This window comes from Octopus bimaculoides, chromosome 20 (assembly GCF_046866305.1).
Source record: "Octopus bimaculoides isolate indiv1 chromosome 20, ASM4686630v1, whole genome shotgun sequence".
Lineage (NCBI taxonomy): Eukaryota > Metazoa > Mollusca > Cephalopoda > Octopoda > Octopodidae > Octopus > Octopus bimaculoides.
This window is the reverse complement of record NC_142947.1, coordinates 46,330,336-46,340,335: the sequence shown is the minus strand read 5'-3', so window position 1 is coordinate 46,340,335 and position 10,000 is coordinate 46,330,336.

The following is a 10,000-nucleotide window of genomic DNA, read 5'->3' as shown; positions in this document are numbered from 1 at the left end:
CGGGTGGTTCTTGTGGGTAGGTTACAGTAAGCAACACCATCTTGGCTTCATACGAAGACAGTTATAAATGAGTAAAAAGAAACTTAAATTTTATTTTTCTTTCTTTTTCAGTGGTAGAGTCTAAAATTTTCTATTTTCGGTTTAAGGTCACAAAATTTGTCTTTTCGTTATTGTTTTTTTTTTCTATCACTTTTGTTGCTTAAATGTTAAAATGCCAAAATCCTGGGTTTCAATTATTGAGTCAAAAACGCTTTAGTCCACATATTTCCATTATATATGAGAGACACCCTAGTGAGTTACATCTGGAAGTTGCTTAGTTCAGATGGAGTTAAAAGTATTACAGATTCTGACTGTGTAAATTATGAATCACAGGACGAGACAGACAGAAAACTAATTATGAAAAATTAAGAAAAACTGACTACGTTTTAGTTTAATATATCGGAGTTTGGGGAAAGGAACTTAACCAAAGGAACATGAGGCGATATCGGGCAATGATAATAGACAAAGTCTTAATTTCTATTTTATTTTTACAGCTAATATGACTCAGCGTTCAGTATCCCCATTAATTGTCTGTGTCCTATAAGGAAAGAAAAAGGCGTTTATCCAGTTTCGAATTTTAATAGCAACTAACTTAAACCAATCAATCCACTTCAAAAAAAAGTATTAACTTCATTAATCGCAACCAAACGATTATTGCAAATAAATCAAAGCTTCCACAAATCTCTACTTGTCGCAAATCATTATCAAGACATATGATTAATCGTAATAAACTTATTACTCACAGGAATTCATTACTTCCAGTTAATCGTAACTTCTAACATATATATTTATTTACACTTTATAAATCATTATTCATAATAACTTACTATTTCTTGAGCACCGTCTTTAGTCGGACAAATCTACCCCAGCACTTATTCCTTGTAAGCCTAGTACTTGCTCTATCGCTTTTGACGTGGACGTAAACACAGTAACATCGGTGGTCAAGCGATGATGAGGGCCAAACACGCACACACGCATAAATATATATATATTTATATATATATATATATATATATATATATATATATATATATATATATATATATATATATATATATATATATACGACGGGTTTCTTTCAGTTTCCCTTTACCAAATTCACTCGCAAGGCTTTGGTCGGCCTGAAGACACTTGCCGAAGGTGTCGCGAAGTAAGACCGAGCCCGGAAGCATGTGGTTGGGAAGTAAGCTTGTTACCACACGCCCACTCCTGCTCTTATATATATATTATAAATTAAGGTCTAATCTGTCCCGTAGTGTTGAGTATCTCATCTCTTGACGGAAGACGCGAACGTACGCCACATCAGTCCATTTCTTCATATTCTTCGCCGTCAAAATAAAAACCCCTTCGTTGCATCATTGTCTTGAGACCTTAGAATTATGACTTACCGCAAAAGATGATCCTACCATCTCCATCCAAACTCATCACAAGGAATCTCCACACACACACACAAATATACTCATGTCTACACGTAAACACACATACGCACAAACACACACACACACACACACTGCTCTGCTTATGAAGGAATTGTGTTTATGTGACTGTAAAAGAAAGAAGTTAAAAAAAGGCCAAGTTGTTATTGTAAGAGAGAAACGTTGGAAAGTCCTAATAAATGTAAGTTGATAGCTGAACAAATAGATTACATGAAAGGAAAACTCCCAGCTTTCTCATGAGAGATTCTGTGTAATAAAGTGTCGGATTTCGGCTCCTGGCGGCGGTGGTGGTGGTGGTGGTGGTGGTGGTGGTGGTGGTGGTTGTGGTGGTGGTGATGGTGGTGGTGGTGGTGGTTGTGGTGGTGGTGGTGGTGGTGGTGGTTGTGGTGGTGGTGGTGGTGGTGGTGGTGGTGGTGGTGGTGGTGGTGGTGGTGGTGGTGATAGCTGTAGTCGTGATGTCGGTGTTTTATCAACAGACGAAATATCTAATGGCAGTCGCGGTCTGTTTCAACAAATACCTAGGCATTCACACACACACACACACACACACACACACACACACACACACACACACACAAGCACATACACACGCGCAACAAACACACGCACACACTCATACACACACACGTGTTCGCATGCAAATATACACACAAGCATGCAAACACACACATTCACACACGCACACACAAGCAAACATACACAAGCGTGCACACATACGATACACATACACACACACGCACGTGTGAAGAGAGAGAGAAAGAGAGAGAGTAAGCGAGAGGGAGAGAAATGATTTTTTATGCCACTAACTAACGCGTCTTTCTTTCTGGCCCTCGGTTTTTATGTCTGTTGTCTGTCTCCACCGCATAACATAAATACATCTGTATGTATGTGTATGCATATATACATATATACATATCTACATATATATATATATATGTGTGTGTGTATGTGTGTGTGTGTGTGTATGTTTGTATATGTATGCATGTGCGTATATACTTACGTGTAAATATAAATACATATGCATGCTCACACACACATGTATACATATACATGTGTGCATATGTGTATGTGTATGCTTACATATACATACATGTGTTTGTGTGTGTACATATCTGTGTGTTTGTGTATCTCTCCCTCTACTCCACCCTTCCCCCCCCCCTCTCTATAGATGTATCCACATAAGATTCTCACATTTATTTTTGTGTCTTATTGAAAACATTGTGGTTGTCTCTTACAGTTTTTGTAGTAGTAGTAGTAGTAGTAGTAGTAGTAGATAGATTAAGAAAAGGAGTTATTCAAATCTTTATACTTCCGACATATGTTTCGAAGAAAACACTGGTATTATTCCTGAGGGAATAAAATGATGTAAAACAATGTAATCATCTCGTCAGGGAAAAAAGAGAAACAAAACACATCAATAAACCATTTTAACCAAATATGTGTGTGTGTGTGTGTGCGTGTATATATATATATATATATATATATATATATATATATATATATATACGAGGGGTGCTGAAAAGTTCCTAGCTTTGGGTAAAAGAAAATACAGGCGGATAAGTTAATTATGATTTTATCCAATATATTCCCCTCTCAGATTCACACACAAACTGCAGTCCTTCAGGTTTTCTAAGCCTGTAAAAGAACTCGGAATGTTGGGCCTCCAGCCAGGCCTTTCGTCATACCCTTTATCCAGGAACTTTTCAGTACCCCTTCGCAGGGGGAAGATATGCCTAAAGCCCTATTATTTATAGACTTATGGAGAAAGCACTGCAAGAAGTGCCTAAAACATTGCAATATGCCCTGGTTTCTAAGCCCGAAAGCGCCGTGTCGCCAAACATAAGATATGGAGGTCGGCTTGATCGTAAACAGTTGAAGTAGTTAATCACTTTACTATTACAGCTGTCAGTGTCTTCCATGTTGTTGGGGATGATGATGATGATCGTGATGATGATGATGGTGATGACGATGAGGATGGTGTTGTTGTTGTTGCTAAAGAGGCTCAGACATAGAAGTGATTGATGGACGTTGCGTTATGACAGTCGTAACATTTACTAATGCAGACTTGTGACTGTTGAAAGCTTGGGATATTTTTATTCAAGAGTTATACATTCTTATGTGAAACACACACAGAGACACACACTTAAACATATGTACAGGAGCATGTATGTATGTATGTATGTATATATATATATATATATATATATATATATATATATATATATATATATATATATATATATGTATATATGCATATATATGTATATAAATGTATATATATATATGCATATAATTGTATATATATATATGTATTCATAAAGATATGTAAGTATATACACACATGCACACACATATATACAATATACAAGTATGTATATATATACATATATACATATATATATATATAGCAACACATACATCATTTTCTAAAATTTCTTGTGTATATAGGTTTTCAATACATTTATATGTGTTTGTGTGATCTGTCTATGTGTGTGTATGTGTGCGTACATATGTGTGTGTATATATATATATATATATATATATATATATATATATATATATATATATGCATACATACATACATACAAATTCATATCCAAGTATATGTACATATATACATAAAATGACATACATATATATAGAACCAGTACCTTTTCCGGAAAGGAAATTCATGAATACGTATTTCTGGTAGTCAGACATTCATAAAAATAAATACACGTCTGATACAATCATCAGCGGATGACAAAGAGAGCAATAAATTCACAAGTTAATACACCAGCAGTTATCAAAGTGACGAATGCCAGCACCACCTTAAATTCTGTTGTGAAATTTTCGGCCCCTTTCTATATGAATATAAAAGAAAATGAAGTCTGCGTTCATGTTATTCTTCTCTCTACAAACTCCTGATTTTTTTTTATGAAATATGGCTGTAGAAATATATATATATCTTAATCTTATTTAATATGGCGTCTGCTCCACCCCTTTTCAATCCTTCCTGTCTTCCTTGCGAGAAAGGTTGGTTTTTATGTAAACGAATGAGTGGGGGCTAAATTCGGAGATTCACGGAGACAGCCGAAACATTCAAAATACAAACGCTCTCAAGTATGTTCTTCTATAACTTTTTCAGTGAATCCAGTCACTGGGACGCTGTTAGACTACTAGACACATGTATTTTGTGCTCAACGGTATTTCGTCTGCCGCTACGTTCTGAGTTCAAATTCCGCCGAGGTCGATTTTGCCTTTCATCCTTTCGGGGTCGATAAATTAAGTACCAGTTACGCACTTAGTCCCTTTGTCTGTCCTTGTTTGTCCCCTCTATGTTTAGCCCCTTGTGGGCAATAAAAAAAAAAAAAAAGAAACGTTAGCACACCGGGCGAGATGCTTAGTGGTATTTCGTCTGTCCTTATGTTCTGAGTTCAAATTCCACCGAGGTCGACTTTGCCTTTCATCCTTTCGAGGTCGATTAAACAAGTACCAGTTGCGTACTGGGGTCGATCTAATAGACTGGGCCCATCCCCCAGAATTTCGGGCCTTGTGCTTAGAGTAGAAAAGAATATTTCTGCTACGTAGGACCAGCGTTTTAAAGGCTGCTCGGCTTATTACGTTAATAGAAAGATAAATATTTATCTGGTATAAACAATTTATAGTTTTTTTCACCGCCAGCAAGATGAATATTCTTCTAACATCAAAAGGGATGGCTCCAGTAATAAAGCATCAGGATTTATTTGGAGGGAAAAACATTTCGTGTTTCCTTTTTTAACTTTTTTTTCTCTCCTTTATAGTGTTCAGTTTAAGACGGCAAATATTCCTCCATTTCTTATGTGGAAACTACAAAGGAATGTTTGTTTGAGCCAAAATAATTAGAAATTGGAGTGAAATAATTAATCCTAATGATTTGTTACTGTGTGCCTCGTTACTTTGCGCAGTACGCACTATGTGTGTGTGCATTGTGTGTGTATGTGTATACATACATACATACATACATACATACATACATACATACATACATACACACACACACACACACACACACACGCATATATATATATATATATATATATATATATACACACACACACACACGCACGCACATATACGTCAGATAGCCTCATGTACACATACACACGTCCGTATACGCGTACAAAACACGCATAAACACAGACTACACATACACACATTATCTTCATACACACACATGTACTCGATCACACACACCCGCATGCACGCAGGCATACACGTGTGCGCATCCATACCCCATATACACATATACACATATACACATATACACATATACACATATACACATATACACATGCACACATTACCTTCATATACAAGTCCGTCCTTGCGCCAACTTCGTCTTCCACTCATTTCAGCTTGCATTCACCCTCTAACTAAAATAAGCTTCTTATTTTCCCTTCATCTGTTTTCTGTCCTTTCTGAAGAAGAACGCAGGATCGAAACGTTAAAGAATTCCTCCAATTTTCCTGAGCGAAAACCTAATACAACCGCTTTTTTTTTCTTTTTTTTTTTGTTCTTTTACTTCGCTTTTGTGTTTTTCATTTATTTATTTATTTATTTTGGGACTATATTATCCTTTAAGAATATTATTTATTATTACTTCAAAGTTTCGGCCTATTAAACCATCATCGAAGCGTCCGGTTATGGGTGTTTGCAGGGAGAAACTTCGAAGTCACTATCAATACTATTCGTGTTAAAGAACACTAAATTTGTACTCTACCAAATGGATTGAGTAATCCTTCATTGATATATGCTTGTGCGTGTGCATGTGTGTATGTGGGTGTATATACTTCCATGTATATATTTATGTGTGTTTGTGTTTGCGTTTACAAACACATATACGAGTACATGTGTGTATATTTGTATAGTGCGTGTTTTAGCGTATTCGTGTCCATGTGTGTGCGTGTGAGTGTGTGTGTGTGAAATGTAAACAGGTCCACGACTTAAATCCTTGATTTCGTTCCAGAAATGAATAGAAATACTTTTTTGTTAACAATAACAGGGTGGTACCATCACACCGGAAGTCGTACCGTTATACCGGATGTGGACAGAGATGGACCAAGGGAAGTGGATATTCTTTACACTCTTCACATACACTTTGAATGTATGTATGTATGTAAGTATGTATGTATGTATGTATGTATGTATGTATGTATGTATGTATACATATATACATGCATATATACATGCATATATACATATATGCATATATATATGCACAAATATATATATATACATATATGTATGTGTCTGTAGGTATATTTGTACATGTATATGTAAATCTGTAAGTACATATACATATATAAACATGTGTATATACATGCATGTATACATGCATATGTGTATGTGTGTGTATGCATCTACACACACACATACTCACACACACGAAAGCACATAGAACGTGGTGAGGAGGAAGAGCATGCGAGAGGAGTATTATTTTTCAGTTGCGTCTGTTATCTATCGATAGAAGAATTAGAAAACTTTTGCCTGTCAGCCTACGCTTGTTGATTTAAGGGCCAGACACAACTCTTTTGCCCTTAAACACAGTAATAAGGGCCAAGCACCACTCCCTTGCCCCTAACCATAGATCAAAGTCTGTGTATTTAGGAAAGGGAATATATTAAATAACATCGGTTGAAAACCAGAAGAAATTATATAAAACTCTGTTATTGCTTGTTTATTTATTTGCTAAAGTATGTTTTCATCCTGGCAAGAAAATTCTCGCACCTTTCTGGTATATTAATGACGTGATGGCTTCAAGGAAGGTATGAATGTTTCATCTTTATTCTTCCAAGATCACGTGATTCAAAGGCATTCCGATTATTGAAATAATTCGGCTGTGTAGTTAAGAAGTTCATGTCGCAACTACATAACACGTAGTTCCAGGTTCAGTTCTACCACGTGGCATTTTGGGCAAGTGTCTTTCAATTATAACCTAGCACCCATCAATGCCTTTTGAGTGAAACTGGCAAATGAAAACTGCACGGAAGCCTGTGATATATACATATATAAATAAATATATATATATATATATTAAATAATTTTCTAGCCACATGTCTCATAGGTGATATTTTCGAGCAGCGACTTACGATGTGGATGACACCTTCAATGTTAATTCCAAACAGCCTGTGTAGTTTTTACATTTGGCTGAGTTTACCTGCGGCCTTAACCATTTTATGCATCAGACATTTTTCGGATATTTCCTGCTCCTGTTTTGCAAAAGTATGTCCTTCAAGCTAAGGGTTGATATCTTGATTCTTAGTCCAGGATAAACAACTCTGAAGGACAATGTTGCAGTCACTTTAAAAGCTTCTGGGAATAAGGCCATGGTTGATTTTCGCTGAGATATATACAGTATTTCTTCTGGTGGCTTCTCTGAACGTATATCTCAGGCCATCAGTGAAAGAAAACTTTCTCAGAAGTTCCTCACGTATGCAGACTTACCTCCAAGTCAAAACTTCGACATTCAGTGGTTAGTTGATGTCGAAAGAATATGATGCGACATCAGAGGGCGCTTGCATCGCTGTTTAAACTGCTGACACTTCGTTTTCCATTTATGTAAAAATTGTTTCAGCGCATCTGGCATGTCGACGTAGTCTTTATACATGCGTATATGAATCGATATACATACATACATACATACATATAGATAGATAGATAGATAGATAGATAGATAGATAGATAGATAGATAGATAGATAGATAGATAGATAGATAGATAGGCACATAACTGTAAAAGTATATGTATAGATAGACTGATAGATGGACAGCAAGACTAATCTGGGAGATTGTCTTTTTAGTGTGTATCGTGTGTTTTACATGAGACAGTAAACGTCAACCACTTTGTTTCCACCACACAGCCACACAAATACGTGTACATGTAAACATACTTACACATAGAGCGGAAAAGTGAGAGTGACAGGAAGGGAGGTAATGTGTGTGTGTGTGTGTGTGTGTGTGTGTTGTTACATGAGACGGACGTCGTGTGGTTAAGCGTAAGATTCTGAAAGTATTGACTGACGAGTGAACGCCTCAAATATCGCATCAGCTGAGCTGGCCTGGTGTCGATTAGTTTTAAAACAACACTCCCACACCGTGCAAAAATGACATTATAAACAAACAGAAGGCTCTTGAGCTACGTTGAATATAACAACAACAATACAACAACTCCACAGTAACAGCAACAACAATAATAGAAACACGGTATGGAGGGAGTGAGAGAGAGAGTCTTGGGTCAGTATATTTTGACATAATATTAAACATACAAATCGTATTGAGGATTAAATGCAAGTCTAAAAAATCTCAAATGGGATTTTTGTTACAAATATGTGTGTATATGAGCATAGATAGATAGATAGATAGATAGATAGATAGATAGCCAAACAGACAGAATGGTTAGCATGCCGGGAGAAATAGCCTTCCCTGATATTGCTGGCCTTGTGCCAAAATCTGATATCATTATTTATAGCTTTATGTTCTTCGAGATCCACTGTTCCTCAGGAGAGTCCAGGTCGGACTAGATCGACGTAGCTATGGGATCCACCGAGTCAGGCCAGTCCAGTGATCGGGATAGGCGGGGAATTTTTGCTGCATGCATACATACATACATATATACGTACGTACGTACGTACGTACGTACGTACGTGTGTGCGCGCGTACGTGTGTGTGCGCGCGTACGTGTGTGCGCGCGCACGTGTGTGTGAATGTGTGTGAATGTATGTATGAATGTACGCGTGTGTCTCTGCGGAAACATACACACACATGTATGTGTATATATTCTGGTTTCAAACTTTGGTGTAAGGCCAGAAATTTCGGGGATCTAGATTTTTCATTCGCAAAATATGCATTTTTTAAAGGGTATATATATTGAAAAACATTATCTTTGAATAGACTGAAATGCTAACGTTCGAATAACTATGTATGAGGTATTTTATTGTTTTCTGCTTCTAACTTGATGCCTCCTCCTCCGCTACTCTATCCCCATCCCCGTCTACGTCTACGTTTGATGAAATGACAAACAAAACTGACGCGGCGGTCATTTGAAACTACAACAAGGTATCAAACTAAACGCCATTATCCCTCTGGTCCCGCAGTCAAGATTTGGCCCGACCCCAATATTCTTGCATATGTAGCGGCAAAATATTTACACACATATAAATGTGTATTTGTATACATTTATATATATATATATATATATATATATATATATATATATATATATATATATATATATATATATATATATATAATGTGCAGAATTATGTATAGAAATATATGTACATACACACACACACACATTCACACATACACACGCATCCACACACACATATATATATATACACGGAAATTCATACATACATGCATATATACACATACATATATTACATGTGTATCTTTTTTCAACGGCCCCATCTGTGTACTACCTTACGTCCCTAGACAACTGAGATCATGTGCGCATGGGTATACATACATACATACATACATACATACATGTATATATATATA